Source organism: Nyctereutes procyonoides, unplaced genomic scaffold, assembly GCF_905146905.1.
Source record: "Nyctereutes procyonoides isolate TBG_1078 unplaced genomic scaffold, NYPRO_anot_genome, whole genome shotgun sequence".
Taxonomy (NCBI): domain Eukaryota; kingdom Metazoa; phylum Chordata; class Mammalia; order Carnivora; family Canidae; genus Nyctereutes; species Nyctereutes procyonoides.
The window spans coordinates 14,510,411-14,537,261 of record NW_026575141.1 but is presented as its reverse complement, the minus strand read 5'-3'; the positions used below and the strand labels follow the sequence as shown (position 1 = coordinate 14,537,261).

The window sequence follows — 26,851 nt, the reverse complement described above, 5'->3', positions numbered from 1 at the left end:
CATATTGATAAGATTCTGGCATGTGAATAGATTTGAAGAAGACTTATAACTCTATATGGCACGCTTTCTGGAAAGGTCAATTGATGAAAATGATAAGCATATTTTAAACGCTGAACAGCAAGCATCTTTTGCTAAGTTTCCAAACAGGCAGATGATAATCCAAACACACAGGCTGCATTTCTGCCAAGCTTGAGCTCTGATAGAACTGCTTATCAATATCAATACTCCAATGAAAGCTTCATTAGACTTCCCATTCGCCAAGCCTACGTGTTGGCTAATACGTATGATTAAGCTCCGTATCTAAGGGAATACCAACAGGCAGCCCGGTTTTATGACTATAGCAGCAGTTTCTATGACTACTGGTAAATAGGAACTGCAGCTGGAGTTTAGGACAAGAGCTGCTTGCTTTTAAAAGCTCAACTCCACTTTTGTCTTACAAACTTTCTGCATCTTTGTATCTCATGCCACCTTCAATTAATGCTAGAACAACATGCATTAGAGCTCTCCCAAGACCTGCAACAAGATGACAGTGATAAAACAACCACTTTCTTCAAGAAACTTTATCTTCACAAGACATAACCAGTCATCAACAGCCTGGCTGGAAGGTAGTGCACCACCATCAAATGGTCAATCCAGAACCCAGATGTTTTCTTTCAACACAAGAGCAGTGTGGTAAGTTGCTTCACATATTCTTACTATTATGGTAATGCCACAATTTTAAGTCCCTCTTTAAATTTGTTTAGGGTCACACTGGTTAGATTGTCCAGTGTACAACTTCACAAGAATTGGTCAGTTCATCTGAGCCATGCTTAGTTAAAATATTCAATAAGATGATGAAAGAATTGAAAAAAAAAATACATAATACAGAAGAGAGGTAAAGAAACTAGCCTACTTCAATATACTACACTTGTAAGTCTCAGTGCTTTGAGCAAGACGTTGGGAGTAATGTGAGATGAAATGAACCCCCCCAGCAAGCAGCAGTAACTCTTTGTTCCAGTAATGAGGCAAGAGAAAGGAAGTTCCCCCAGGTTTAGCCCATCTAGGTCAGAATGCTTGTAAAGTGCTTTCCTTATTTTAATTCCATCCTCCTGTGTCCTAGTTAACCCCTCTTATGGAGCTTCTTGGTGGAATAGTAATGAATTTCTATAGTTCACTTGTCTGTATAGAGTTCATGCTGTGTTCCTCACAAGTCTCCCCTGCCCTTCCAAAATGTAATAAATATGTGACCAAGAACACCACAGAACCGCTCAATCTACAGCCAGGGTGTTCTCTTTTGGGGGGCTGTTGGTTTTATTTCATGTTTTTTGTTTTTTCCATCAAAAAGAAACTTCCACAATTATACCTTTACCCTCAGTTCTAGTGGATGACTCCTTAATTTTCACATTTCACTTTAATTGCTTAAAGTTTAAACTATAGATTTACCTTCCCGCTGAACAATACAGGAAATTAGTAACACTTCTGATGATACTAGTCCCATCTCTCATGCAATACTGTCTCGTATTTTATTCCTCTTTTCTGTGCTATATATTTATTAAGTTCATTCTGGGGGAGAGAGGGGCAGAGGGAGAGGGAGATAGGGAATTTTAAAATCTCACGACACTGAGATCATGACCTGAGCAGAAATCAAGAGTCTGACACCTGACTGGAACCACCCAGGTGCCCCTATTTTCTGTGCTTTTTAAAAACACACATATTAAATGCTGCTATGGTTATTACTATTTAGATTTAACCATGTTTATTATTCATGTAATCACCTTCTCGTGTTTCAGATGTTCCTTCTCTCCCTGGTTTTCTGCATCTGAAATACAAACTTCAGAAGTTCTTTCCCTGACAAAAGAATGTAGTGGCAAATTCTCTCTCTCTCTCTCTCTCTCTTTTTTTTTTCCATACAGGATAAAAGTTGGCTGGGGATATAATTGTAGGTTCAAAGCATTTTCCTTTAACTCTGAAGATATTAATTTTGTAGGCTTCTGTTGTTGCTGTTGTTAGCTCTTCTATTCCTCCTTTTACAATTGCAATGTAAGGTGTTGCTTCCATTTAACCTGCTTGATATCCAGTGTTTCCTGAATATGAGGCTTCATGTCTTTCAATAGTTCTGGGGAAAAATTCAGCCATTACTTTTCCAATATTGCCTATTCCCATTCTCTCTCTTCTCTCATTTTGTAAGCCCAATGTCATGCCACCTTATTACATTTTTCCTGTCTTTACACTGTTGCTTCTTCTGGGTAAGCAACCCTGAAGGAATTCTGGGTAATTCCTTCAGAGTTACCTTCCAGTTCAACTAATTCTCTAATCAGCTGCATCTAATATGCTGTTTTCCCTGTTCATTTTGTGTTTATAAGTTCTTTTTAAGTCTTTGACAAGTGTGTGTCCAATTTGATGGTTTCTTGTTCAAGTTTTAGATTTGATAATTTCTTTCTTTACAGCATTTTAAATATAGTTACACTCTATGTCTCATAATTTCCAACATCTGAAATTCTGGGGGAGAGAGGAGGCCAATTTTGTTGTTGCTTTTGTTACTGACCTTCACTCACAATGACTTTTTCTCATATGTTTTACAATTCTGGATTGTGAGCTCATGCTTGGCCAATGTTAATCTGTGGGAATTCTGATGGGCTTGGGCTGAGAATATCTTCCTCCATAGGGATTTTCTTTTGCTTCTGTCAGGAGTCTTGGGGCTCTCTTAACAGCTAGGCACTCTAAATTCTTTCTGTTGGCTTCTGCAACCATGTGAGTTATGTAAATTTAAACCTAAAATTACAGAATTTTCAGAGGACTTTTTCATCCCCATCCAGAGCCAAAGTCAACAGTTGTCCTTGCAAGTCTTTCTTTGCTGGAGGCAGTTTTTTTTTTCCACCTAGCCCGTTACTGAGGTTGAAGTGCTTTGAGTGTCTTGAGTACGTGGGGAATCGCAATTCCTATGCTGCACCTTTCATAGCCGAAGCATTGTTTCCTGATCCCCAAGTGGCTCCATGTTCCTCTTTTAGCAACATCTTCTCCAGCATTTTAGGTCAATTTTTGTGGTAGAAGAGATATTTTTTCCTCCCAAAAGTGTATATTTATAATCTTCCTGATCTAATTAGTTACTATAGAATCATCTATACCTGTAGTCTTTAGGACTTTATCGCTGGCATTATTAACTCAGTGTTATTTCCCTATCTTTAAAACAAAACAAAAAAATGCTTCTTTTAGGTTATCTCTATTAAGCTTCAAAACTTAACTAACCAAAGTTGTTTTAGGCTAAGGTTCTTTTACTACTCAACTTTATAGATAAGTCTCCAAAGCATTACGTAAATGAAAGAAGGAAAGGCTACATATACAATAACTCCATTTATATGACATTCTGGCAAAGGGAAATTATAGAAACGAAAGAGTGATCAGTGGTTGTCAGAAGCTGGGAGTCGGAGGGGTTAACAAAGTGCACAGGAGAATTTTTTCAGATGGCTCTTGAACATGAAGTATAAACATGAGGCTCTCCAGAGATATTAAAGGCAAGGTCAGGGAACTCATCAAGGAAATTCAATGGAAGGAGCAGTGTAGAGAGATGGGGTATTGCAGATTTTCACAAGGAACATTCAGTCTTTAGGCGTGGACAGCTGACCTCCTTTGAATGGCTAACGTTTGGACTTCCATGTTGGGGTGGGGGTCTGATGCTTCAAGCGATGTTCTGGCAAATGGGGAGATGCTACTGCCAGTGGTGAACCTTCCCACTGATTTCAGTGCTTAATCCCAGGTCACCGAGGTGGGGCCTGCCTCCAGCTGTCAGACTGTACCTATCAGGTCAGAGGGTGGACTAAGGGAGCTCTGTGTTCATGAAGGGTCATATAAACCTGGCAGGGTATTTGGGACATGCTCATTCCACATTCATTTTTTAAAAAGTTAAAGATATTTGTTGTTATAGAAACTCTCTGGAAAACCTAAGGAATTTTAAAATGATAAATCTAGATGACAACAAAGAGAAACAATCCCTACTGAATTCAGTGTGTATGTGTGGAGAGAGAATCTTCTATTATAAGTAACTTTCAAACAAATGCTTTTACTATAGTTGAAAATAATGATATGCTGCTATTCTAATTATAATGAATATTTTTCATTTTCCTAGTCTTTATCCATACAATGGTGTGTGTACACACACACACTCTTTATCTGCATTAAAAAGAAAAATATGAAAGAAGGTAACATGAACAGTAAAAAACTACCTTAGATCTGGAATATGGAGCAGGATATTTTCTCTACTCCTTGTGCAGGTCAGTTTTCATGCCTCAGAAATGCGGGAGATGGAATAGATGGCCTTGAGGGGTTGTCAGTTCTAAGGTTATATGCCTTCCAATCTAGGAAGAACCTCTTTGTGACCTAAAGGCAGGGAGGGTTAGCAGAGCCACAGTGGCCTGCCATAGCTAACCTACCAGAATTCCCCCACCCCCCATCACCAATGAACCGATCTAATGTGCCTCTCACTTCTCTTCACTCAACCTGTCAACTTACTGCTTTCAAAGCTCACCTAAGTGTCTCAGCTATCCTGAAAACCAAGACAAAGAGCAAAGTGAATCTAGAGTCTTTTGCCAGACTAAGGGAGACTGACAAGTTGAAAAGAGAGGAATGAACATGAAGGATGAAAATGATGATGTAAAAGGGAGGGAGAGTGGGCTCGAATGAGGTGGCCAGGGCTACTTCCTACAAGGCACTGGTTCCCAGTATAGCCTAGGGACACAACATTTGTTGAATGACTGGGTGTTTGCTTGAGGACTGAATATATCAACTGTTAGACCTATAGAAGTTTTACTTGAGAAAAATGTATTTAAAAAAAGTAAGCCATCATTTTTGAGCAAAAGCACCTTAAGGTCAAATCCTAGTCCTTAAGGTACATCTTTAAAATATATAACCCTTGGAGGGTATCATTTTCTTTTTTTTTTCTTTCCTTTTTTTTTTTTTTAAGTGAGAAGGAAATTGGTTCTTATCTCTTTTAAAGGTACATTATAAACTAGGATTACAAGTTCTTTGGGTTTCTTTTCTTTTTTCTCTTTTTTTACATTGTAGTTCCAAAAGACTTCCTCCAAAATTGATATATCTGTCTATAGAAAAACTAAGACAAGTTACATTTTGTTCCCAAGAGTTGACTTCTAAATACCTCTATAAAGATCTTCACTGGGATTTATTAACATTTTATTTATTTTTTTAAAGCAGGTTCCACACCCAATATGGGGCTTGAACTCACAATCCTGAGATCAAGAGTCATGTGCTCTACTGACTGAGACAGCCAAGCCCCCTATTAACATGTTAGCTCATGAAAGCTGGATATAAACAGTAGAGGTGTAGTAGGTTCAATTTATTCAGAACATTCAATAGTGATAGTGATTCCTATATAACATCTGAAGACGAAGTAAAGGGGAACAAAAAGTTCTAGTATATTCCTCACAGCATTCTGTGATGGCATAGAACTACAAACACCCTGGGCTTGTATGTGGACCATACTAGCGTGCTTTGTCTCACAGATTTGGAAATAGAGCAACCTGGAGTGAGATGTTGAAAGTCTGTATATTCATGTTTTTACTCACTGTCAACACTCTTCACTGAGCAAAGCTGAGGGTCCAGATCCTTTCATTTGGCAGTACACATACTGTCTCTGTGGCAAAGATGCCAACATGGGGACTGGCCACTGGATTATACAAGTAATTTCTTGAAAATGATTTGTGCAGAAGTCCACCCACCCATAAAGACAGGCTAACCACTGTAACCAGGACTCCCACACTCAGTACTCTTTGTCTATACATGTAAAGCAAAATGCTCATTTAATTACCATCTTATCAAAGCTTTTGACTTAGGGGGAGACTGTGGTCATGAAACTGCTCTGATTTTTCAAAAAGTGACTTACTTTTAGAAAATAGGCTCAAATTTATTCATTTTGCAAAGAGAGGTCAGTAATTTGTCAAACAGCAAGGAGGAATCCCTGACATTGGAATAAACTCTTAGAGACAATAAAGACTAATAGAAGGGAAGGTTCAGGCTTGTGCAGTGAACTTCTCAACCTCAGGTGCTGGGCTGCGCAGTGAAATGAGAGGCAAGATTCTCAGTTACATTATTTTTTTAAAGATTTTATTTATTTATTAGAGACAGAGAGAGAGAGAGAGAGAGAGAGGGAGGCAGAGGCACAGGCAGAGGGAGAAGCAGGCTCCATGCAGGGAGTCGGACTTGGGACTCGATCTGGGGTCTCCAGGATCACGCCCTGGGCTGAAGGCGGCGCTAAACCGCTGAGCCACCCGGGCTACCCTCTCAGTTACATTATTAATGAAGACATAGATTTGTTTAATGCTGAGACTTCCTTTCAGTGCACTGCTATGAAAAAAAAAATGAGATTCCTTTCCTCAAGGTAAACAGATAACATTTTTATATTAGTTTCCATAAATAGGTTATGTTTTGTTGTACGTAGAAAATTGTTCAATTCTCATTCATTTATTCTAGTGAAACTGTTTCATGACACAATCTCATTGCAAACACCCATTCCCATGGTGGTCAGCTCACTTGATTGTCAAAATGTTATATAATGATAATGCTATACATAGAGAACTCTACAGTTTACACAGAGCTTTCATGTATATTATTTTATTTGACGCAGATAATCAAAGGGTCAAAATGAAGAGTATCTGGATTTGTGGATTCTTAAATCTTATTGTCCATTACATGTCACACCAAAGATTTACAGCTACTATCATATATGCATACACACACACACACACACACACACACACCAGGATGTATGTTGCCAAGTTGGGAAGAGGGTTATTTTTAAGTTTTCCTTGAGGACACCCTATGTCTTTCTATCTTTTTCTCTTCCTTTAATTCTGAATTCTTTCTGCAGAGTCTATTCTTTCTATATTCTTGTTAACACCCACATTAAATAAAGACAATAAAGAGAGTCCAGCTTTAACTTGGGTAAGATTAAGAGTCCCCAGAGCTAGTCAGACTAATCTATATTGCTAGGTCTGTCCTGCAGATCTAACCCTCATTCAATACATAGTTGCCGTTACAGTAAATTCTATCTGGTGGAAAAGTACAGAAAGTGCTGGAGAGTCCTCAGCAGGATGTGAATGAATCAAGTTTTTGAAAACACAAGCACTGACACTCAAGAGTATTATAAACTGCCAAAAAGTGGGCCAGAAAAAGGAAAATATTAAATTCTTACTTTGGATTGCAGAGCTTAGTTAGATAATATTTACCCCAAATTTCCTAGCTTTGACTTTATTTATGACTATTTTCTACCATCCCTGGAAAAACAGATGTCTTTGAATGTTTACCTTCACTCTGAAATCAAATAGAGTGGTCTAGCTTTTAAAAACCAGTTAACTTATCACATAATTATACTAGCATTTCCCATGTACTATACAAAGCTATAGATTTTAATATTTACATTTTATAAATCCACTGATACAAATGTTATCATAAACTATTCCTGGAGAAAAGCTAATATAAGTGAACTTCCTGTTATATCCTTTTCAACAAAAACTCTTGTGTATTTAAACTTATTTTTACTTAACTACTACATAGATCATGCTTTCATTTAACCTGCTTATAGGAAAGAGAAGGTTAACTAGTTCACCACATTATTTTTGCAGAGATTCCATGTTAATTTCCTCTCCAATTTTTCTCATTGCCTAGTAGCAGTTACTTTTTTAGTTGTAAAGTTTTATTTTTTAATAGCTTATGTAAAACCATATGCACTCAACCTCTAATTCTGTCTAAATAATATAATTTCTAAAAATTTCTCTAAGATTTGTTAGAGCTTACCAAATGTTCACATTTTTCTTCTACAGGAATAGTATAAACCTGTCATGGAATAATACTTGTACCTCAGTTACATTTTAGAAAAGAGTCATAGATTTAGGGGGACTAGTGATTATATGATTCTATATTTATGTTCAGTATTTTACTTCAATAACGTGGTTTATAGCATAAGACACACAAATACTTTTTAACCCTCTGACTGAAGAACAAGATAGAAAAAGATATATTTTATTTCAGCAAAAGAAATAAGCAAAAAAATACTTTAATAATAACTAACCCTCATAATTGGAAGGATAAAACTTAGAGAATATTTAAAATTCTAAACTCACAAGTTTAGAATTGTGATTATCCATGAAACCCAAAGGATGTGCATTCAACAGAATTGGCTTTCAACATCCCAGTTATTTTCTTTATTGTTATATCATAAACACTAGACCTTCATAACCACATGACCTCCCCCATATGGAATTCCATTGTTACCTGAAGAACATCAGGCAACTTGTAACCTTTCCAACTTCCGGATATAGATCAGGATAAAATTAATAACCCTCTTCTACTCTACAGGACCACTGTGAAGACTGACCTTTTCTTACCGTAACTTGCTTCAATCGATCATAGGCATCATATTATTTCCCCTATTCCACAAGTTTTCAAAACATCTTTATGAAATCAAGAGTGAAGCAAATTGCTCATGATGTTCTACCCTTGTGATGTTTGATATTTTTGCTGTTTAGACAATAAAAATGAGCCAGTTTTCCTGAATTCTAAGTGACTGATTCTAGCACTGTTTCTTCTCAAAAAGACAATTCTCATTTTTTATGATAAAAGATTGCATCAGGAGTTTAAATTTAAACCTTCATTTATCAAAAAAAGAAAAGTCCATATACATTAGACCTTAGCAATGGCTTATGTTTTACATTTCAGATGGATATGTTCTAAATATCTAGACCAAATTACATGGACAGTATGAAAAATATTTTCACTACAAAAGGCTAGGAAACTGTTTAACTTATTGGTGCATCTACATTATGGTAAATTTAGTTAATGGAAACTGGTAACTTCAGAGCCTTTCATTCCTCTGAAACCCTAAGAAGTTACAAATCTCATCATCAGAGGCTGGATTTGGAAGCTGATATCTTCTTCACCAGAACGGAACAGTGCGTCTTCTAACTATAAACAGTGCTAAAAATAGCTCCCGAAAGGCATCATTTTGTGTGATATTATTTCACCAAAAGAGAAGAAAAATATATCTTTAATCCTGAACAAAACCTCTTCAAAGTTTATGTTCTCAATAAACCTTTTACTGAGAACTGCAAATATAACTTAGTAATGCAATAAATGCCCTAACAAATATATCAGATTTTTCACTTAATGCTTTTTACAGGCTTAAACCAAATGGAGTAAAAGGAAATCACCTTTTACAGTCCAACTCCTACAGGAAGAATGCCTTGCTGTTACGCTTTTTAAAGAAGGCATGGTGAATTTATATCAACTCTGGCGAATCTTGGGGCATGATAAAAGGAAGAAAAATACCAGCACAGTGAACATTCCACAGAACTCTCTTCACATGTTTATTTCCTTAGCGACTGGACATGATCCAAAATATTGAGAAAAATGTAAAAAGAAAAGAAAATTAAGGTAAAAGATATACAGTTTAGCACCCATGCTGATGATATGAAAGAGATGTTCCCCTACTCCTTAAAAAAAAAAAAAGAAAAAGAATTGTCATCTTAGAGATTAAGGATATTAAATGGTTATGATTTGAGAAAATCACCCAAACCAGTGTTCCCATTAAATCAGTACAAAAGAAGAATTGGTTAGGTCAGAGCTCATTATGGGTTGTTGAAGTGTAGTTCAAGGCAAATGAAGAATATACTTTCTGGGGACTCTTATTTCAGCTTCTTTATCTTATGATATTGCATCTGGGATTTGAAAATATATGATTTCATTAGGATGTGAAAAAGAACCGGCCTGTGTGCTTATGTCCAAAACAAGAATTGGATTAGGACTGTTGAATAGCTGGGCATCCTCTATAAAGGGCCTGATGATCTTTAGGAAGAAAAGTCAAGATATCTTTCAGTGCTTACTGCTCCAGCAAGGAGCCTCTTATCCTCCCTGTCATAGTGTGTCTTCTAGACTCCACTCTGAATCAACTGTCTCTTGAATGATCTGATCTCCCCTAGTTATCACAAAGGATATGACCAGTTAGCAAATGGCACTCTTTTTTTAAAAAAGATTCTAATTATTTTTTTATTTTAATTAATTAATTTGAGAGCGAGCGAGCATGCGTGCATGGGTGCATGCGAGAGTGAGCGTGGGGAGGAGCAGAGGGAGAGGGAGAAACAGACTCTGAGCTGAGCAGGAGCCCGACACAGGGCTCGACCCCACAACCCTGAAATATGACCTGAGCTGAAATCAAGAGTTGGATACTCAACCTACTGAGCCACATAGGCACCCACCCTTGTTTTAAGTACTGTGGGAAGGTATACAAAACAGGACAAAAGCATTTATTTATTGAACATTTACCATGTTTTAGAGACTTATCACATTGTCTCCCTATTCTGTATATCCAGCTACAAGGTGATCATCACCACATTTCCTTACAGATGAAGAAACTGAGGCTCAGAAAGGAGCAAACATAGCCAAGGTCACACAGCAAGTGAGGGGCAGAGTGTATTCTATGCCTCAAATGCTGGTGGCCTCTTCTGTATGTCATCCTTCTAAAGGTTTGATTAGTAACTTTTTTTTCTCATTATAAAAGTAAGACATGGTCACTCAAGAGAATTTAGAAAACCCTGAACCATGTAAAGGAAAATAAAACATCTCATAAGTCTACCATCTGGAAGTTATGAATTTTTATCAGTTAGATGTGTTTACTCCTGTGTGTGTAGGTCTGAGCAAATGTATCATTTCTTTGTAATTTTTATCACCTCATATATTTTTTACATGATAAAATTTCCTTTCAAAACCTGAATTTTAAAAGCTCTCTTTAAACTCTTGAAAGTCAAACTCAAGCCCATATTGAGGTCATAATAGCTTTTTGTGTTTCCCCCTAGTGAAGAAAAAAAAATAAGTAACAAATTTGGACACTGTAAATATATTTTTCCTCTTGATGGTGTATGACCCGCCCCCCCCCGTTAATGGTATATGCTTTTTATTTTTTTCCTTTTTTTTTTTACACATGGGGTATTTACTTTTCACTCACTAAATATTGTAGTTATAGTTTTACCAAATCTCCACATGCAAACACATGGTTGTAGGCATTTTATATCAGGCCAAGTCCTGGTTATGCACTCAGGTTTGCAACTCACACTGGGGCAGCTAGGATGAAAAAAACATGTTTTTTTCCACACAGCTCTCTTTTTACTGTATTTATATACACAAAGTTTGCTGCACCAAGAACTTCCACTAAGAGGAGAAAATAAGGGGGGGTGCCTGGGTGTCTCAGTCAGTTAAACGTCTGCCTTCAGCTTGGGTCATGATTCTGGGGTCCTGGGATAGAGTCCCACATCAAGCTCCCTGCTCCACGGGGAGCCTGCTTCTCCCTCTCCCTCTGCCTCTGCCTACCACTCCCCCTGCTTGTGTGCTCTTTCTCTCTGCCAAGTGAATAAATATAAATCTTAAAAAAAAAAAAAGAGGAAAAAATAAGCCTTCAAAGATAGGGAAAAATTGTTGGTATTTCTTGCATAGGCACATAGGTACAGCTGTAGTAGAAGTTAGATGGGAAATTGAAAGTGTTCTTTTCTTAAAACTTGTTATCACACAGCTTCTGAGGTTCAGGAATCCTGGGGCAGCTTAACTGGATAGTTCTGGCTCGCAGTCTCTGACAAGGCAGCAGTCAAGTAGATGTCCAGAGCTACAGTCATTTGAAGCTTGACTGGGCTTGGTGAATCCACTCCTGGGATGGCTCACTCACATGGCTGCTGGCAGGCATTAGCTCTTTACCATGTGGGCCTCTCCATAGGGCTATTCATGTGACTTGGCAGCTGGCTTCTGCACAGCCAGTGATTACAGAGACAGAGAGGGAGTCAGAGCTAAGGAAGGGACTGTGCAGTCTTTTATAACGTAAATTCAGAACTAACATGCCATCATTTCTGCCCCATGCTATTTTTTGATCACCAAGACCAATCCAAGTACAACGTGGGAAGGACTCCCCAAGGGTGTAAAGACCAAAAGACAGGGATCACTGGGGGCCTCTGGAGGCTACTGAACCATGCTGGTGATTATAGAAGGTATCTGGGTTTTTAAAAACTGTGTTAAAATATATATAAGCTAAAATTTGCCATTTTAAGCCTTTTTCAGTTTACGATTCAGTAGCATTAATTACATTCACAATATTGTCCAACCACTACTAATATCTATTTCAAAACCCTTTCATCATCTCAAACAGAAACTCTATACTAATTAAGCAACATCTTTTTCTTATTAAAAAAACTGTGACAGTGATATTAAAGACAATTTTCAGAAAGTAGAAAAACAATCACCCCAAATTCTACCATCCTAACACAACTGTTTTCATCTTGTATATTACATTTCAGTTACAGTTCACAGATGTAATTTTATATTTAATATGTTAATGTGCATATAATTTTTTATCCTGCTTTTTTTTTTTCAGAAAACACACGAAGCATTCTTTATATTTTCAGTCTTCATAATGCCATCCTAACATTGTTGTATAATATTCCACTTGGGTCCTGAATCATGATTTATCAAACCTTTCCCCATTTCTTTAATCTTGGTTAGAGTGATAACAAGTCTTTTTTAAAAATATATTATGCAGTAATGAAAATATTTTGGCAGCTAGGATTTTACCTTGTTGATTTATTTCTTTGGCATAAACACCAAAGAGTCAAATTGTTAGGTCAAAAACATAATTCCCCAAGCTTCCTATTGGAAGTAAAATCCCAACTGCAGTCCATGAGTCAGAGGCCTCTGCCTCAGTCTCCAATCACCTCTTCTCCACTCAATATACTCTTACACTGAGTTCTTCCACTTCATCCTCATCACATATTTTGTGAGTTCCTACTATGCGACAAGCTCAGTTGTAAGTGCAAAGGATATAGAAGTAAACAAAACAGGCAAAACTCCAGTCTTCATATGGCTTATAGGCTGCCAAACACTATTCTTTTTAAAAAAAATTTTTTAAATATATATATATTATATATTTATATATATTTATTTATAATATATATATTATATATTTATATATATTAAATATATATTATTAAATATATATATTATATTTATATATAATATATATATATATTAAGATTTTATTTATTCATGAGAGACACAAAGAGAGAGGCAGATATAGGCAGAAGGAGAAGCAGGCTCCATGCAGGGAGCCCAATGTGGGACTCAATCCCGGGACTCCAGGATCATGTCCTGGGCCAAAGGGAGGCACTAAACCACTGAGCCACCCAGGCGGCCCAAGATTTATATATTTATTTAAGAGAGAAAGCGGGAGAGTGTGTGGTGGGAGGGACAGAGGGAAAGGGAGGGAGAAAACCCAGGCAGACTCCTAGTTCAGCACAGAGCCCTATATGGGGCTCAATCTCACAACCCTGAGGTCATGACCTGAGCCGTAATTAAGAGATGCTCACTCAATTGACTGTGCCACCCAGGAGCCTCAATGCTATTTCTTCTCCTTCTTTCTTCTTCTTCTTCTTCCTTCTTTCTTCTTTCTTTTCTTCTTTCTTCTCCTTTCTTCTTTCTTCTCCTTCTCCTCCTCCTCCTTCTTCTTCTTCTTCTTCTTTCCTTCTTCTTCTTTTCTTCTTTCTTCTTTCTTCTTCTTCTTCTTTCTTCTTCTTCTTCTTCTTCTTCTTCTTCTTCTTCTTCTTCTTCCTTCTTCTTCTTTCTTCTTCTTCTTCTTCTTCTTCTTCTTCTTCTTCTTCTTCTTCTTCTTCCTTCTCCTTCTCCTTCTCCTTCTTCTTCTTCTTCTTCTTCTTCTTCTTCTTCTTCTTCTCCTTCTCCTTCTTCTTTCTTCTTCTTCTTTTACCACATTGCCCTGTTTTATGGTTTTCATTTCTTATCACTCTCTGCGATTGCTTTATTGTATTTGTCTGTTGGTAACCTAGAAGGTAAGTTCTATGGGAATAGCAACCTCGTTTGTGCATTCCCAACCAGGCTAAATAAAATTTCTGGAAGGTGTCATGAATAATATCTTTAGAGCTTTTAACACATTTCCATTAAGTTTTCCACATTGTTTACCAGTTTACAGTGCCTTCAGCAGTAGATAAATGAGCCTATTTCTCTATAACCTTAGCAGCACTGGTGTTTTGGAAGAGGTTATGCACCTGGGGGAATGGGGGCTAATGAAGGTTGTTCGATGGAAGCATAGGAACCACTGAAACATTATTTATCTTGATTACTAAGTCTTTTTCTGGTGCCACCCTAAATCCTGAACCCAAGGTCTCTGCCCTCCTTCCTCACCCTAGTCTCAGCTCTGCTGTGTATAATACAGCAAATAAGGGATATATTTCCAGATCTGCCCTTGAGGCCACATTATAATTGAAGACAGGGAAATAAGCTTCCTAAAATAAGATTAAATGTTCTTATCAAAAAGCTATGGAAAACTTTTTTTGAGAGTTATTTTTAGGTTTAAATGAGATAAGTAGGACAAAGCTTTTGGCAGCCATGAACACATGCAGCTGATGGTATTTAATACTAAACATTCCCGCTACTTCTCCACTGCTTCCATACATGTAAAAAATTAAACTGACTTTACTAAATGCAGTAAAAGGAGTCTTTTAAGACTACAATATTCTTTTCCAAATCACACTATATCCCTGAAAATCCTTTGGTTAAAAAACACCTCACTGGGAGATGTACAACTACTGGGAAAAATAAAAGCTTCAAGGTCATGAGTAAACTTATATGAAAAAAAGAAATCTCATTTTTAATTTATTTTTAATTTTTTAAAAAAGATTTATTTATTCTAGAGAGTGTACAAGTGCACAATGGGGGGAGGGGCAGGGGGAGAGGATCTAAAGCAGACTTCCTGCTGAGCTAGTAGCCTTACATAGGGTTCAATCTCACAACCCTGAGATCATGACCTGAGCCAAAATTAAGAGTCAGATGCTTAACCTACTGAGCCATCCAGGTGTCCCAAAATCTCATTTTTTAAAATGCTCATCAAATAAAACAATGACAGAACATCTTAAGTAAAAATATTTTCAATATCATTTTACCTATCTAAAGATAGATATGTTTTGGGAACTGTTTCTTAATTTTAAGATTTGCAAATGTGTTTTGTTGTGTTACACACCAAGCTATACTCCCTTGTCAACCTCCCTTTTACTCTTTGTCCTCTTTATAACTGTCTAATATCTTCCTCATTTTGTGACCTACCAAGACTGTTCCTGTTTCCCTGGCCTGTTTTATATGTCTTGCTTTTCAGGCATTTGGGTGCTGACCTCAAATCCACATTTATCAAGACAACAGTAAACTGCATGTCTTCTACCTTGGCCATCCTCATTCTTCTTTTTCTCTTCCCAATCCTCTGTTCAAATGGTTTCCAAGTAGAAGGACTCACAGACATCTGAACCAGGGCCCTCAAAACTATAGAATATCAAGCTGTCATCTACTAGAATTCTGACTTACCGCAACATGTGTTTGGAGAGGGATTTCTGTAATTTCCAACATGGCCTGGGCTGGTTAGCAAAGAGAAAACATGTTTTGTTGTTGTGTCTGATTTGGTTTTGTGGTTCAAGTCTTGGAAAATAATTCATTCTACTCTGTGATGTAATGTATACTACAAATATAAGAACCCATCAGAGGAGAGATCTTTAAATGTTGAGAGTATTTCATATATTTCTACCAAAGATATTATTTCTTCCTATATTTCATATATTTCAATCAAAAGACATTATTTCTCCCTGTACTAGAATGTGTAATTTAAGCTTTAGCAACAAATCTGTAGGGTGCATTCCAACTCAGGAAGAGTTAGGAACAGGTACTTTACATTCTTTTCTTAGTTCTAAGCCCTTGCCTTTGACTTTTCACTTTTTTTCTCTCTACCTATATGAATCTGTGTGTGATTACTATTATCAAATAGCCTAAAGTGCTTCAGGAATTTACAAATGGCTATTCCCAATGCAGAAACAATTGCTATGTTATAGAGACTTCTGTCTAATGATGTCTCTGCAGATGATACACATACCCATTAACAGAAAGCCTACCACTCTTAGAATGGCAGGGAACTGGCTTCGTGCTTGAGATACCAGTCCTAAAGCCCATTAGCATCAACAAGAATGTCATGATCCCACCCTATTTTGTTTTGTTGTGCCTTGAGGTGTGGGGATGCCTAGGCTTTTCCAAGAGGCTGGTTTCTTAAAGAAAAATGTGGCTACCAATCAGCCCTGCTTTTGTCTCTCATTGTGTAGAGGAGATTATGGAGCTGGGGGCATGGGTGCTATAAAGGATGGTTTGATGGTGAGCACAGAATAGGGTGAGGCTGTCTTTACTGAAATGAGTACAACCTTTGAGTTGCACATTCCTTTATTCCTGCCTTTAACTCCACATTTGGCTCTTCACAGAAAATGATCTATAACAGAAGGGCTATCATTCCATATCCATGGCTTAAAGAAACCTCAAACTGGCATAATTGCTAGAGCTATTTATCTGCTTGAGTACTAATTCTATCTCTATAGCTGAAATAAAAGAAAGATAAATGAATAAAGTTAAAAAGCTACACATTTATTATCCTCTGGGTCCAACTACTTATAATTGTCAGGGATACATAAGTAAGGGCATTTTCAGGCAGAAGCTAGTGCTATGATATAAACTATTAAAAACTCTGCTTATGTCTTAAAACCAACAATAACAGCATAAAGTAGAAAACTGAAGATATGTGCTTCCAGATCATTATAAAAATACAGGAGCATTTCAAAAAAATATTACTTTGGCACTTCCAGAAAAATTTTCAAAAGAGTACTGAGGTCACCTTAGAATGGATGGAACAAAGCACAGGCTATATTTTTAGTCAATGTAGAGAGAGTGTAAGTGGGGGCGCACTCCAAATTAAGGAATAAGCTTGTTTGCAGCTTGACACATTTTAGCACATTCTTAAATTTTATTTCTGCATTAAGGAAAAACTAGATACAGAGAGGTGACAGGCTGAGATGGTGACATCCTAGATGCCCATAGAATCAGGGCTGCTGATATGGCAGGCTTTGAAACTCCATTCTGGATACCCAAGAGAGATATGTTCAATATTCAACAAAATCGAAGAATCGGAAAATTGGAAATCCCTCAGATGTTCTGAGAGAGAGAAAATCCTGGGGCAGAGTCAGAGGATTTGGATTTAAGCCTACAGCTATATGAGAAAGAATAAGCAAGAGAATAAAAGCCTGAGCAGTAGATTTTTAGCTACAAAATCTAATCCACCTTACAATATATTCTCATAAAACAATTATTATGAACTGACCTGAATTCATGCTCTCTTCTGCACTATCCAATTTGGTAGCCACAAACCACATGTGACTACTTAAATTTAAATAAGATAAAAAATTCAGTTCCTCAATTGCACTAACCACATTTTAGTTAATGAACAACTACATGTGGCCAGTAGCTACCACACTAGACAGAGTAGATATAGAATATCTCCGTCAATGCATAAAGATCTACTGCACACACACACACACACACACACACACACACACAATCTACTGCACAGTGCTGCTCTATGTCCTTTCAAGGTCTGCCACAGCTTCTAGAAATTTCTAAAATTAAGAAAATAATTCTGTAGTTTATACAATGGAAGGATTTGGTTCTTTAGATGAGAAGTAGAAATTGGGTTGAGAATAGCAGTGAATGTAATTATGGAGAAGAGGGCTGGCTCCGTGAATACTCCAAAAATGTGCTCGCCATTAAGAAAAGGAGCCTAAAGTCACGGTGGATGGAAGATGTCCCCATGGAACTCTCACTTCCTTGGGGGAATTAAAAGACACATCAGAATTCATTCAGGTATCACAACCTGAAAGTAAAGATGAGAGGTAGCAGAACTCTGGAATAGAGTAAAGCCTAATTTGATTACCAAATGAAATCACAACTGTTGGTATAATTCAATTCAAATTCGAAACTTGTCAAGAGTGACAAGAAATGAGAGACAAATGGAAAAATCTCCTTTGGGTTTATTTTTATAAACAAAATGATGTGTTTCACTCTACTCAGAGGCAAAGGCATGGAATCTAGTGTAATCCTTAAGTAGCCTGCAAGGTAGCTGAGCCAGTAACACTTGCCATATAAGTAGATACCTAAACCAGCAGACAATCAAAGCATGGGGAAGCTCTGACTTCTCTACTAGAGATATCTTACTTGTTTTGGTTAAAGGAAAAAAAAAAATCAGTTGCTTAGCTCACTTTTTTTTTTCTCAGAACATGCTGCCCTCTACAGGCCACATGGATATACAGTTCAGTTATATCCAAATTAACAGGATCAGTAGCAAAGGTATGATGAAAAAGGGGAAGTAGTTGGTTATATCTGTTGTCTGAAAGGCTTTAGGATCAAGCTGAGAAACAATCAACACTTATAAGCCTCTAATAAATTATATCTCGTCACCTGACACAAATATGAGAAATCATAAATAGTGCTGTAATCCTATCATGGCATTTTCCTGGAGAAGCTTAAAAGTATGTTGACAGTCATTTTTCCTCTGTTTTAATTATGGAGGAGAGGGTGTGGAGAAAAGTGGAAGAAAAATGGTTGATGTGGTTTGACAGTTTTCACTAACATTTCCAGAGCATACCAGTTTTGATCTAAAACTCAATATATTAAGACTAGGCTCTGAGTTGGGAAATAAAAGCCAACAAATTTAAAGGAATATACATGATTTTATTCCTGCTAAGAGTTTAATCTTTTAAACCTTGGCTGCACTGAAGTGGTCGAAATCTGGCCTAAGAAATGAGAACTACCCTTCATCTTGACTTCAAATCAATTTTTCCCTAAATAGTCATGCCATAAACACATACACACACACACACACAGCTGGTATATTTATTGGTTTAGTCACTAAAGGATTTAGCTGGACAAACATCACAAAGATGATGACTGATTTAATTGAATTTATGATCAAATGTTTTCCATTGCAGGAAGAGTGGGAAATCACTTATGGGGAGATTTGAATAATTTAAGGGAAGTTCTCTATTTGGCATTACATTTGTATATCAAGTCTTGAGGGATTAAACACAGCTGAGGCCTAGCAGAGAAATCACATGCAGATACACAAGACACACTATGTAACAATACAACAAGGGCCAGAATATTAATCCCTTGGTGTTGATATTTCTGCTTACTTAAAACTTGTTGATAGTCTGAGTATGGATATCCAAGCACATATATACTATTAGACTTCAACTATAAATCGCCACTAGATTCTTTCAAGATCCCCAAAATGTCCAAATGATCTAAACATGCTCTTTTAGGTAAAACAAGATAATTGATTTGGGGGTTGTATGCGTGTCTGTTTATGGCAGTTTAAGGTATCTTTATTTTTGTTAAAGACATAATGAAATCTATTGTTAAAGTCACTCTCATCGTGTATATAACAAGGTAACATGGGATTTGTGCTTTAGGGTATGGACTTGGCCCAATGTCTGAAAGAAAAAGGCCAACTTACCTTTGGAGTTTCATAACTATTTGCTCCCCAATGATGACAGAGGTAGCAAACTGAGGCCATGCTCCTAGCCTTCATTGTGTTTCTAGGGATAAGTCATTCACCTGCCCCACTTAAAAGCCCCAAAACAGCAAGAATAACAACGTTTGGTCTCACCTCTGGATCAAGTGGACACCTAGGCCTAGCACACCTGGTTTAGTCTCACCCATCAGTCCGTGTGTGAAAAGCATAACAGAAAAAGTATAATAGATGCTTTGAACGTGATAACAGTGTCTATGGGTTTCTTTTAATCTAATTAGGAAAACTGTTTAGTAGATGTGTTTCAAGACTTAGGATAAATCAGTTTTACATTCATTATGTACAATGCTATTTGTTAACATATCACTCTTAGGAAGGAACTGCTGGGAGTGAGGTAACCTTATTTCTACATGAGAAGTATTTTTAAAAAATGATTTGGTGACCAAGCAGTTCAGCATGTGCTTCTAGAAAGGTAAAAGAAATAGTTCAGAAAAAGTCTGGGGACCCTGTATAGCAGTGGGATTCATGTTCAAGGACCATTGCTTATTTGGAACTGAATGAAATGCTCTGATTGGCAGGGGAGGACAGGGTGTGCTAAAAAACAAGAGGTTGGTAAGCTAATGTTGGCTGACGGTACCCCATCATTTGCACCTATACTTTATTCAATCCTCACAATAATCCTGCCAAAGGAGTTAAAGACTGAGAAACGAGGGCTCAGATTGATTTGTGAGCTTCCGGAACATTACACCATTGAGTGGCAGATCTAGGATTGGAACTTGGCCCCTATGATACCAAATTATGCTGATTTCATGCATTTTCTTGCCATGTGTGCCAATTATGAGCCTTTGCAAGCCTTCCTTTTTCATTTCTAATCTTTCTTGGTTCACATCAACAGCATTTGTTGGCTGTGTATTCTTACAAAGTCAGGAGGACCACTATCTACACAGCAGGTATCAGATGCACACATCAACATAGTCTATTAACTATATCTTCACATAAGTGGAAGCTGCACTCAGTTTTACAGAAAGTCTCTCCAATATAACGAGGGGGACCCTTGTCCAATCCCAATTTCTGACAATTAACCAAAGAAAATTGTGGAGTGGGTGATAGGGATACAAGAGATGACATTGTTAAAATCATCTCTTGCTCTCCATTAACTTCTTATGTTCATCTTAATTAATTAATTTATTTATTTTGTTCATCTTAATTTAGTTCACAAAATTCACAAACATTTTCTTAATCAAAATAAAATGCTAAAGATAAGTGTTGAGTTTTTCTTTTTCATAACCAGTTTTTTTTAAGACATAAAGAACAGTAAAAACTGAATTTCTGTTTATCTTTTACTTCTTAAAATGTGGTAATTTTCAATGTTCTGAAGCTGAATAATTAATATATGTACCCACAGGGGTCCATAGGAGGCTTATTTAGAAAAATGGAGCCCTCTCAATAGAATCTCATATGTGGCAAAGAGGAAGCTGAGCCTTTATGATATTTTCTGAGTAGAGTTAGGGTAGATCAAGGGGGCCGGGAACAACAGCAGAGAGGTGAATTCTTGAGGGAGTTCAAAAAGGGGAGAGAGCTGTGTGTCTAACCCCTAGCAGTTCCCAACAGAAAAGAGAGAGCGAGAACGCAAGAAGGAGAAAGGAATAGAGAGGCTTGCAACAGGCAGTGCCCCTCAGGAGGGAACAGCATGGCTTCTCAAGGGGAGGAGGAGGGAAGGGATGATGTCTGCTTGATGTTCTTTGATACTTCCACTAGTCCCTCTGCAGATTTATTACACTTACTTGGTCCTCTAGAGCTATTATCTTCCCAGTGTTTACAAATAAAAGATAGAGGTGAGAAGCAAAAATATAAAGGAAGATCTCTGGACACGTGAACACAAAATGCCAAGAACTTGAGTGCACAGTTTCCAAAGCATCAGATATCCACACTTGTACCATGCTGGTGGGCACTTAGAAATATTTTTTTTTATTTTATTTACGATAATCATACAGAGAGAGAGAGAGGCAGAGACACAGGCAGAGGGAGAAGCAGGCTCCATGCACCGGGAGCCCGACGTGGGATTCGATCCCGGGTCTCCAGGATCGCGCCCTGGGCCAAAGGCAGGCGCCAAACCGCTGCACCACCCAGGGATCCCGGCACTTAGAAATAAATGAATAGCTTACATGTTGATCTACAGATGAACTGCTGAGTGTGGTACCTATGTATGGCTTTTCACATTTAAATTAATCAAGTTTAAATTGGGGCACTTGGGTGGCTCAGTGGTTGAGCATCTGCCTTTGGCTCAGGTCGTGATCCTGGGGTCCTAGGATGGAGTCCCGTGTCAGGCTCCCTGCAGGGAGCCCGCTTCTATCTCTATGTCTCTACCTCTCTCTCTCTCTCTCTCTCTGTCTCTCATGAATAAATAAATAAAATCTTTAAAAAATAATAAAAAATAAATTAAGTTTAAATAAACTTTAAAATTTAGTTCCTAAGTCACATTAGCCGCATGTCAGGTGCTCAAGGGGGCTAGTGGCTGCTGGATGGGGCAGTGCAGATATAAAAGGTTTTCATCAATGAAGAAGGTTCTGTTGGACAGCACTGATGTAGAGGGGACAGAAATCCTAGGTCAAAGTTTTCGTTATCTCAGAGGCTATTAACTTTCTTGGGAACAATGCCTTTTTTTCCTCTACGCAGGAGATGGAAAATTATTTCTTCCTTATACATAATTTTGAGGATACCAGTGGGAACCAGGCAACATGGAACTGCCAGAGTCAGAGGCCAGAGCTTGTCACCAGATGGATCAGAGATCAGATGAAACAGCCTGTGGCTGACCTGGTGAGGGCTGGGATTGCTCTCTCCGCTCTCTCCTGCCTTACCCCAGGACTCACTGCTGAATAGGAAGCCCCACTACCCACGTGTGGAAAGCAGAATGGCCCCAATCATTAAGCCTTGGAGCCTGTGAATGTGTTACTTTCCATGGCAAAAGGGACTCTGCAGACATAATTAAGGTTGCAGACCATAAAGTAGAGAGATTAACCTGGATTACGCAGGTAGGCCATTAGAAGCAGGGAGCTTTCTCCCACTGGAGGCAGAAGAGATGTGGCAAGAGGGGAAGTGAGAGAGCTACGAGGCAGTAAGAAGGACTCCCTGCACTGATGCTGGTTTGAAGAAGGCGGCGGCAGTGTGATGAGGAAACAGGTGGCCTTTGGTTGCTGGGTTGAGACTCCTTGTTGACAACCAGTAAAGAAAAGGGGGCTCAGCCCCACGACCACAGGGGACTGAATTTTGCCAACAGTCTAAATGAGTCTGAGAACAGATTTTCCTCAGAGACTCCAGAAAGGGCACAGGCCAACGAATACTTGATTTCAGCCTTATGAGACCCAGAGCAAAGAAACCAGCTGAGCCCATCTAGACTCCAGCTCGACAGAACTGTGAGACAATACTGCTGTGGCATTTCACACCAATACATTTGTGCTGATTTGTGATGGCAGCCACAGAACACAGACACATACCGTTTTATATGTGGAGAAGCAGAAGAACTTCTTCAGGTCGTATCCACTTCGAGACTGTTTTGGGAACCAGTTTGAGAAAGCCTGATTCTATCTGTCGTACAGCTTTCACAGAATCAAGCAGCCCAGCTGCTCCTGGAAGCTCTGTGCCACTTCAGAAGCATGGCTGGATTTTATTCCTTAATGAGCTGATGGCAGAAGGAAGGTATTAGCTGAACCATAAGTGTGTACTTTGGGATGAGGAATCCAACACATAATCGAAAAGGATGAAAAGCCATGGCCGTTGCCAGCTCCCAAGCCTGGCACATACTGCCAATTAGTAAGAGAGAAGATGGATAATTTCTGTCTATCAGAAGGGAAACAACAACAAAAAAAAACAAAAACAAAAAAAACTCGTGCTCAACGGATAACAAACAGCATGGGGTTTGCCCCTGGCCATCACCAGTGGTTATTAATAATAGCGAATTCTTTGCTACCACAAGGAAGATATGGACAAAAAAGCTGGCAGTGGCACAAAATGACAGAGGATAATTTCCTGGGGGCGGTGGGAGCTATGTGGAATAGGGTACAAATCTCACTAGCAGGGTCTGGATGGGTGGCCTATGGGCCTGTCTTCTCTGGCACTTAGACTGTTGCAAACTAGCCTATATCCCCATGGTGCATTACCCAGCAGTGGCACAAAGGAGTCCTGAGTTGATGTGTGCGATCAGCCTGCTGCAAACACTTTCCCCAGGAGAGGAGTTAGGTTTCTACTCCATCCCAGCTCTTCTGCTGCCAAAAACCTAGACCGGGAATAAAAGACATCATTTCCCAGAAGAGATCTCTCCAACCAGGGTTGTAGTGAGAACAAAACAAAATCAGATACTGATCCACTTGAATATTAGGGTTTTAAGATCTCCTAAGATTCACTTTGGGGGCATACAATCCTGAATTATAGTTTTCAATAGCATTGATTATTTGACCTCACTGAGCATGTTTCTTTAAGCTATAAAATAGAGATAACAGTATGTGTTCTGACTACTTCCCAAGATTGTTTTAAAAACATGAGGATGTGAAAGCAAATTCTACATTGCAAAAGGCTGCCCAAGTGTTAATCACTATGGCTACCGCATCACAAGCACTGAATACAGGGCAAGGAGAGTATGTGAAATCTTTGATGAGGTATGTTTCATATGTTATCAAATCTACACTATTGCTACTATTAGTAGCCAGGTGTGGGCCTCCAGCAAATTTGCCAACTTTCCTTTTTTTTTTTTAAAGATTTTATTTATTTATTCATGAGAGAGAGAGGCAGAGTCAGAGGGAGAAGCAGGCTCCTTGTGGGGAACCTGACATAGGACTTGATCCCAGGACCCCAAGATCACAACTTGAGTCAAAGGCAGACACTCAACCACTGAGCCACCTAGGCATCCCAGCCCACTTTCCCTTGACCAGCTTTTGCTGTGTCCTCCTGGCACCTTCCTCAACCCATATCTTTGGACAGCCTTGACACTGTCTTCCTTGAGTCTCTCTAGGACTCCCACCAGAGCCTGGACCTCCTCTTTCTCCTTTGAAAAATCCAGTCTACAATTTTCTGGAAGAACTGCAAGGGGTTTAACCGATCGAGTAAACCTCACACCTACATTATGCTTTCAGTACCTGAACTAGCGATTCATTCCTGTGAAAATGAATGTGCCCAGAGATTTCTCTAAACTGCAGCTTTAGAGTGTCCAAACAACACCATGTGTGGGTGTCTGAGATCAGGACAAAGACCTGCTTGGATCTGACTATCCAAGAGTGTCACAAGGAATCACACCCCATGTAGTCTCCTGTCGCTGGGCTCACATCCAGAAGCTGGATAGTGGAAGCTGGCAGCTCCAGCTCATCCTGGAGTAAAGAGAATGAAATTCCAGAATGTCTGCTTTAGAGCTTGTTATCCCCAATAAACCCAAGCCTAAAAAAGTGCATTGATGATGGACAGAATAATTTCTTTGAAAACACTGTGAGAAGAAATCTCCAGGCACTAAATAAATTAAAACTGTTACTTTGAAGTAAATAGAATTATAACAAAAATGATCAACAATGAAAAAAAAAATGTGGCAGTGGAGGAGTTAAGGCTCTGGCTCAGCTCAACGGCACCGCCTAGTGCCAACAGCTGCTCTTAGGCTCCTCACACATTTCTCAATGTACAGAAAGTGAAAGCTCTAACTTACTTTGCAATATATTATTTTAGAAACTTTGAGATCATCTTAGAACAATAAGGCAGAGTAGAAAACGGGACCTTTCAGTTTCTTTGAGAAGGCATTGATTTAAATCTTACTGGAATACAATCAGGTAGGACAACAAGGAAAATAGGGCATTGGCAGCATAAATATACAGAGTGAAATTATACTACTGCCTTAAAAATTATTTTAAATACATTATGTTTATGCACATGTACCACAACTATCTAGCAAGTCTTATTTATTTATTTATTTAAGATTTTATTTAATTTATTCATGAGAGACACAAAGAGAGAGAGGCAGAGACACAGACAGAGGGAGAAGTAGGCTCCATTCAGGGAGTCCAATGTGGGACTCGATCCCAGGACCCCAGGATCATGCCCTGAGCCAAAGGCAGATGCTCGTCCCTAGTAAGCCAACTTTAAAATATGTTCTGAAAGTGAACCATTGAATCTGAGAAAGCATTCAAGGAAAATGAAAGAATACAAAGTTAGAAAACACTTTTGAATCTTTTAAATTAGGGTTTGTGACTTGCTGGTTCGTTCAAATATATGCAGGTAAATGTCTTCTCTATTCTTGCATTTCCATTAAAGCAGCTTCATTACAATGTCTCTGTATTTGCTACATATTTTCAAAGAAGCAATGTTTTCAATTCTTAGAAGAAATTCAGTTGGACTTACCTAACAAGAAGGATTATAAACCGAACCAGAGCATGTGGACAAAGCAAGCAGGACAAGGTTGGCCTACGCCTTATTCAAGTCTGAGGACATGTATTGCTTTATCAGCCATGAGTTGTGTTTTCCAAATCTGTCTTCTATGACTTTGTGGTTTATCTCCTTGGTTCTCTTTTTGCTCCTTTCAAACCCCCAAAATTATTCAGCTCTTAAAAAGTTCCAAAACAAGCAAATGTGTTCCTGGAATCCTACCCTTAACATTGCTGGAGAGCATATACCAAGGCTGATTCTCCAGCCAAAATAATAAAAGATCTTTTAAGTGGCTGAAATTCTTGGTTGATTGCATATACATGCCAATGTCAGACAACTATAAATAGGGAGATTTGGAAGAAAAATAGGGAGAGCCTTTATAACTCCAATGAAATAAAATGGAATGTTTTGAAGGCGGTCAGAAAACAGTACATGTATTTATAAAATTAAGATTTGTCTCCCTTTAATCCAAAATCCCCTTTCAGCAGGAAGAGCCCACACAAATCATGCATGTCCAGTATGAAGGAGCAAAAGGACTTTCTTTTCTTTATTAATATATATTTATTATTCTCAATCATATAATTAAGATTTCTTCTTTACATTGTCCTTTTGAGTTTAGGTATCTACTGGATCTTTTGATATTTTTTTCCCATCACTGCTTTGTTTCCCCAGAATATTAAAAAAATCATTCAAAGGATAAAATTATGCCCATGGTTACTGGTATAAATGACGTCAAGAGGGAATTGTATTGGTGTTACCTATGGCAGACTTGGCCCCCAAATAAACTGGGTCACTTGTTACAGCTGTTCAAAGAGACTTGAGGTTTCATTTCTCAAGAAACTCTGACTCCTTTAGGTAGGTTTAAATATCAACTAGCTTTAATAGCTGAGTTTTTAAAGATATTGCTACTTAATTTGAAACAGTGACTTACTTTTTATTAACTTACCCATCTTATATTAATCTATTGAAACTGAATTCAAATTAGTTCTTGCAAATTAGTTCACTTTATTTTGAACCTATTACTGCTGTTACCAATTGCTCCAT

At 38.2% G+C, this 26,851-nt stretch overlaps 1 protein-coding gene and 1 pseudogene across 3 annotated transcripts in view; both read right to left on the bottom strand.

The window, feature by feature from the left end:
• Positions 1 to 26,851, bottom strand: part of CDK14 (cyclin dependent kinase 14) — a 564,290-nt gene that overhangs the window by 95,183 nt on the left and 442,256 nt on the right. The window lies entirely within an intron of this gene.
• Positions 275 to 26,851, bottom strand: LOC129498119 (protein tyrosine phosphatase type IVA 1-like; annotated as a pseudogene).